Below are 6,896 nucleotides of genomic sequence, written 5' to 3' on the forward strand. Positions count from 1 at the left end.
GAATTCAAATTCACTCTCCCTTTGATGCCTTCCCTCCACTCCCTGTCAGCGTCCCCCCTGCAAGCTCTCCTCCTGTCAACCATGTGACACATGGTGCCCTCCAGTCTCAACCACGCAACACGTGGCAGTTGAAGGCTCTCCCTGAATGACACATGGCAGACTATTGCCTCCCTCCCTCCTTAGTATATAGTATATAATATATAGTATAGATATAGATATAGATGTTCTATTGCTCTATGTTCTATTACTCTCTAATGTTCTATTGCTCTACGATGTCTGCCAATTTTTCTAAGGTTCTATTGCTCTATCTCGATGTCTGCCTCCCTGTCGCTCTAACGTTCTATCCCTACCTACTTTTCTACGCTCTATGCTCTCTTACTCTCTACGCTCTACGATCTTTTCCTCTCTCACTCTACCTCTCTACCTACATTCTACCCTCTACGCTTTCTACGCTCTCTACATTCTACCCTCTATGCTCTCACGCTCTCTACCTAAGTTATATGCTCTCTACCTCTCTACATGTCTCTTTCTCTCTACGCTCTACCCTCTCTACCTTTCTACCTCTCTACGCTCTCCACCTATCACACGACCTCTTTACCTCTCACGACTGATCTATTCACCCTCTACCTACACGTCTCACGACTTATCTATCAACCCACAATAGACCTTGCTCCACGATAGCTTTGTTTCGGCGCAATTAATTCCTATGACGCGTGATGTGATTGCTGCTCGTTTCGAGGCTCTTCCATGCGTCGCTTCAAGGAACTGTAGTACTATTCAGGGTGCCGTGGCATGTAGCTGCATCCAATAGAGAATGGCAGCGTGGCTGCGTAGGTGAAGTAGTCTCTTAACGTGAGTACCACCTGCAAGCTGGCGTTGATAAATGAGCAATGGCAAACTGCAGCAACGTAGCCTTGTACCGTAGTAATCGCTTCCATGAAGATGAAGCACAAGTTCGGAATTCTCATCACCCTCTACTCCATTCCTCAAACGCGTGAGCAACACGAGAGGTCGACGTAGCTGCTCCTACCCTGCGTGCCCACAACGCTCAGAGACAGACAAAGCTTCCCATCGGCATCTGCTCATGGTCGAGAGCCTTCAGAGAGCACAGGAATCCGCACTCTGCTAAGCAAACAATGCAAGGGCGAAAGGGGCACTACTGACCGTAAGCATCAATGTTACAAGTAGCAGCAGCAACACCTTCTACTTCAGACCCCCCTTTCTTCCTTCTTCTCCTCTCCCATGCCCCACCTTGGTTCTTGCAGCCTCGCCTCTTATTCGCCCCCTCTTCTTCGTAGCTGCTGCTGGTGAAGCTGTTCGTGGACCAAAGATACAAGCCAGCAATCCATCTGCATGCGCGCAGACACCCAAGCAGCCTCACCTCTTATTCTCCCCCTCTTCTCCGCCCGTAGCAGCAGCTGCTGCTGCTGGTGAAGCTATTTGTGGACCAAGGATACTAGAAAATCAATCCAACAATCCGTCTGCGTGCGTGCAGACGCCCAAGCAGCCCAAGGTTCATGTTATTTTATTTTGTATGGGAGGGAGCTAATAACCTGTCTAAGGTTTCTTCCAAGAAGAAAAAATAGGCAATGATAAGTTCATCTAGCTCCCCAACTGTCTGCACACGCGCAGATAAGGGCATTTTCCATGAGCTAAAATTTTTCAAATGGAATATCTCCATTTTCAATGACCTTTTATGTAGCTCTCCGATCATCTGGGGGCGCGCAGATGCTCTAGGAGGGCAATTTCTATGTCAATGGAATTTTAAAGAGTTGCAATGCAAAATTTTGAAATTTCTCTCCCATGCCTAGTTTTGGTAGCTTTTCGACAACCCATGGCTCTCACAAGATCGACATTTCTACACAGTGTCTAGCACTTGATGTCTTTGAATGATGATGTTGACGTTAGCATGCACTTTTGTTGAATACTTTTATTTTATTAAAATTCTTTTGCAAAACTTTGACATATGTAAGGATTGCTTGGTCTTATACAGCTTTGGTCTTGATGTGGGATTGTTGTCATCCTTATGTCTCTATTGGCTGATATGATTGAAGGTATGCCATTAGCATATCATAAGAATATCCAGCTCCCTGCTAGGCATTTGCGCACAAACAAGTGTCCAATTCTTCATCACACCATTTCTTTGTTGTCAAAGGGAGTAAATTCATGCTCGACCAAGTTGTCGTGAAGATCTATGACTTTGCAAGATTCATGGCAGCACGGCCCCTCTCTCCTCTGGTTCTACTCTTCTATATCTCTCAATGGATGTGTTTTAATATCTCTTCCTTGTCAAATTCCTTGCCTACAAGACATGTTTTATCACTTCCCTTGACCTCGATTCCCTACTTGCCCTCGATTTCCTGCTTGCTGTGACTTGCTTGTTCTTGCAGGCCCCTTTCATTGGCCCGTACTTCATTCTCTAGACCTCAATTTTACTAGCCTTCAGTGTCTAACAGTTTGTTTGATCTCTTTGAAAAGTAGGTTGAGGAGAAAGATTCCCTTGTACTAGATAGATTAATAGTGTTGTGTATCTTAAGAAAGAGGTAGTAGCTTTCTACTGAAGTTAAATATTTCTTTGTTTTTAATTGAAGTTAAATCTTTCTTTGTTTTCAATTCACATAAATTAAGCTATAGATCATCATTACCACAGATTGATTTGGGTTGGTAATAAGGGTACTGTCATAGTGCATTTTGTAAGTATTCCATCACAAATTCATATTAGGCAAGGAGAAAGAAAGAAATTTCAATAGTAAAGAAATACAACATGGTATTTAGTATGTGGCTATGTCTTTGAACATTTTTTTCTAATGATTTAGAGGTAACATCGGAATGGCGGGAAGGCGCAAAGGTGGAAGGAAAAGGTAGAGCAAAAATGGACGAACAGGTTGGATTTATTTGATTGTTTCAATTTCAAATTTGTAATGCCCAGGATCACATTGAGTTGGTTGGATGTTTCAATTTTAAATTGTATTTCTTTCCTTAGATTATAAGAGCTGGTAAGATGCATGTCTGCAACATATTTGATTGTTTGATTTTTATTTAATTTAAAGGTTACATTGGAATGGATGGGAGGCATAGAGGTGAAAAAAGAGGACAAAATGAAGTTGGAAGGATAGGTTGGATTCATTTGAATTTTTTCATTTCAATTTTTATTTTCTTCATAATCTTATAAGAGTTAGTTTTTTCAAAAGAGCAAGAGGAATCCTACTCAGATCTAGGTCTTATGGTCAAGCACGAAATGTTGATGAAGAGGCTTCATCTAGGACCTTTTCCGAATCTCCTACAAAAAAGAGTGGTAGACCACGTAAGAGGTGCATTTTTATAGATGATGAGGCAATGGAGGATAGCATTGAGGATGCCAGTAATGACATAACTCATAGGATGATAAGTGATGTAGGCAACACAATGACTGAGCTTATAGAAGGAGAGGAAGAGGGCATAGCAAATGAAGATGGAGAACATGAAAAAAAGAAAAAAGATAAGCATGCTCATCATCTTGGTGTCTAGGTTCCTTTGGGCATGATGTCTGATGTGTTAGCCACTTTTTTTTAAAGGATGGGCTCTGATCCAAGGCTCTGATCCAACCCATGGTCCCTTTGTGTAGACTTGTTCCCAATGAGGCCATTAGGCCAGCTTCCTCTAATGCCTCTTGGTTGATTCCCTCATTTGGCAGTGTAGCATACATTGAAACCATGGGAAAGTTTTTGGTTTCATTAAAAGGAAAAAATGGGGATTATATGCCTATAACTCCACAAAATTTGAAGGATTGGGGACCGATTTGGAGAGAAGTGAATGATATATTTGAGAGAGAGCTTCCTAAAGAGTGGGCAGATTTAAAAGGTTGGAAGTTTCTTGTTTGGGATGGCAATCACCGATTGAAGACTTGGATGAAGCATATCAAAGATGGTAAGTGATTCAAATTATTGTATACTTATTATTTTTCTTTTATGTTGTGTGCATATATGTCTGACAAAAAAAATTTGTGGTTTTTTAATGAAGTTTACAATGATGATTTTACACACCATATTCGTGTTAGTTGTCAATTTATTGAAGTGGAAAAGAGGAAAGAGGGCGAGCTTCTCCTAGCATTAGATGCTTCCAATGTGTAAGTGCACATTCACCACATTCATTACCATGTATATATTCAAAGTTTATGTATTTTTTTCATTAGATTGAAATTGTTTTCATTTCAAAATAACTATGCTTTTCAGTGTGACAGGGGCCCATGCAAAGTCTAATCTTGGACATGAGATATTCATGTTCCAAAAATTTGGTATTGCCAATAAGGAGAGCATTTTGGAGAGAATGACACCACAACAACAGCGATGGGCAGAAATAGAGTATGAGTTAGAGACAAGGCAACATCATGGAGTGGCTCCATGGTATCATACACCATGTTCATTAATTGCAGTATTGGTTTGGAAGGTGCGTTGTCATGGTTCTTATTTTGGTTCTTATTGCTCTACTATTTTGGTTTTTATTGTGGTCTTATTTTGTAACTCTATTCTCATAATGTAGGATGAGTATAGTGATTCTCTTGCAAAAAAGGAGACACATCTTTGAGGCCAGGGCTTCGATGGGGAAGAGCTAGTAGCCAAGAAAAAGCAATTTGTTAATAAGGAAGAAGACAAATTAAGAGATAGAGGGTACAAATACTTGGCTATTGCTAATCATGCACATGGTGAGGAGTTCTTTACTGTGTTGTTGGAGCTCAACTGGGAAGACAAAACTAGATGGGTATCACAAAGGATAAACTATATTCTTTGTGCTGAGCTAAAGTTTCTTCTGAGAGGTAGTCATGATCCTTGAATAAATCTTATAATTGTTGTCTTAGAAGAGTAATGCTATTTTAAAGATTTCATTATATATTTATTTTTAAATGTTTATATTGTAGAAAAAAAGAAATCCTTCTAGCAATGAGCCTATCTAAAATAAAAGACTCCAATGCGGATCATTTTTCCAATGCCAAAAAGTTTCGCAATTACATGCGAAAGGAAGTGTTTTGGTACCATTTGTATGGCGAAGCATGCCTTCAAATCCACATTTTGGAGGTGGAGGGACCTAGGCTTCCTAATGGCTTTGAGGTTTTTTACAAATCTCAAAGATGCATGCAAGATGAGAATTCAATGTATTCTCCTACTTTACAAGACAGGGGTGTCTCCCATTGAGAATGTCATGAGTGTCCATGGTGGTTGGAATACCCTCTACAAGACATTCCCAAATAAGAACAAGAACTATGGAAAAGTAAGTCCAATTTTCACCTCTATCTCATAATAAAATAGTTGTGATTTGAAAGCAAATGATAGTATCATTGTCCTTATAAATTTGTAGGATTTAAGGAAGAGGTCCAATGTATTGTGGATGAGAATATTAAATCTCCAAGCGCCATGGATGCAACTCATGCTCAAGAGAAGTGTAGTGTGAAATCCCTAAGAGCCACAAATGCAAGTCATGCCCAAGAGAAGCCAAAGGTTAAAATTGACAAAGCAAAACAAAAGAGGGAAGAGTCAAAGGAAAAACCAAAGCTTGATAAGAGCCAATTGCACATGTCACCCACCAGTAAGGCATTGTCCATTGATTGTTGGGATATCTCAAGGTGTATGCCTCAGGCACACCTTATGTTTCTATGTGTGAGTGCTAGAGGCACAGTTAGGTGCCCACAAGCACAGTTAGGTGGTGGAAAAGCCACATAGGATGATTGAGTGAATCTAGGAGCAGATTGAGGAGATGATTGTGGAGCTTTGAGGTCATCAGTGATGTCAGTGACCTTGTATGAGGTGCCTACTTAAGGACCTCTTTCTTCTTCATTCTATAAGCAAGTATTCTGATTTTGTGTCCACTCTACTCTTTCCTTTCAGCATTCCAACATGGTATCAGAGCCATTTGATCCTCCTTGAACCCATTTTTGCCACATCATCATCTTCTTCCTCTTCTTCTTCTTCACCATCTCTCCCTCCTCTTCCAAAAACTTGCTTAAGCTTGTTCTCCTCCATTTCTCACTCATTTCCCACGCCCTTCCAGCTGAAGATCCACCTAGATGGGGCGAACTCCTGGCTGCAAGGAATCGATGAAATACCCATGCTGCTGGTCACCATTGTACGAAAGTCGTCGAAGTTCTCTGCTGCAAGTTCTCTGCGCCTGCTTCGACTTTCTCTAATTCCTTTCAGGGGGAGTTAGTCCATACCTAGAGCTACCTTGTGCTGAAATCTGAGCAGCAATGGCTGCATATTGAAGGAGAAAACAGAGAAAAACCAGTCGACTTTGTTCATGAAGGTGAAGGCGACCTGATGCATATTTTCGCCTCTTCTTCCCAGAGGATCTACTGTGGTATACCAGCTTTCTTTTGCCTCAGAAAGCCCTCTTTCTTTTGCTTTGAAGAGTGTGATATGAGCCCTCCAAGTTCAGCTCTCTAGTTTTGACAGTTTTGACATACTTTTGAAAATGATGCTACATAAAATGCTACTCTAGCATTTCTGGTCATTTGAAGTTTTCAATAACTTCACTATAAGTGTTGCTTCAGTTTTGTTTTGACTTGCTAGACCTGGTTGTGATTGGAAAGTGTTTATTTCATTCACTTCTATGAAGCATGCAAAGAGTAGCATCATTGTTTGAAAACTAGTCACTACTATTTGCTACATCAAGTGCCTATACTTTGGAAGTATTTCAGTTCTTTTTCACTTGTAAGAGAGAAGACACTACCCAATACTTGGGTTAGAGCCTCTCATGGCTTGCTTATGCCAAATATGTGAAAAGCCAAAACATAAAGCAATGTCTTGTTATGCTACAAAGGATGAAAATGCCAACCTGACTTCCTTATTGAAGATTGCCAAAACAATGGTTGCCAAAAAGGAAGCAACTACAGAGATCTACCCTCTCATGGCACTTTTATTTGACTC

The 6,896-nt window shown here is 40.6% G+C and overlaps 1 pseudogene across 1 annotated transcript; it reads left to right on the forward strand.

The window, feature by feature from the left end:
• The first annotated feature begins 3,628 nt into the window (after positions 1-3,628).
• LOC147882656 (uncharacterized) lies at positions 3,629-4,796 on the forward strand (annotated as a pseudogene). Its single transcript, XR_015543842.1, has 4 exons — positions 3,629-3,906; positions 4,054-4,105; positions 4,212-4,425; positions 4,519-4,796. The product of XR_015543842.1 is annotated as an uncharacterized LOC147882656 (transcript).
• The last annotated feature ends 2,100 nt before the right edge of the window (positions 4,797-6,896 follow it).

Source organism: Dipteris shenzhenensis, chromosome 29 (genome assembly GCF_047967505.1).
Source record: "Dipteris shenzhenensis isolate YYH24624 ecotype China chromosome 29, Dip_SZ_1.0, whole genome shotgun sequence".
In the NCBI taxonomy this organism is placed as follows: domain Eukaryota; kingdom Viridiplantae; phylum Streptophyta; class Polypodiopsida; order Gleicheniales; family Dipteridaceae; genus Dipteris; species Dipteris shenzhenensis.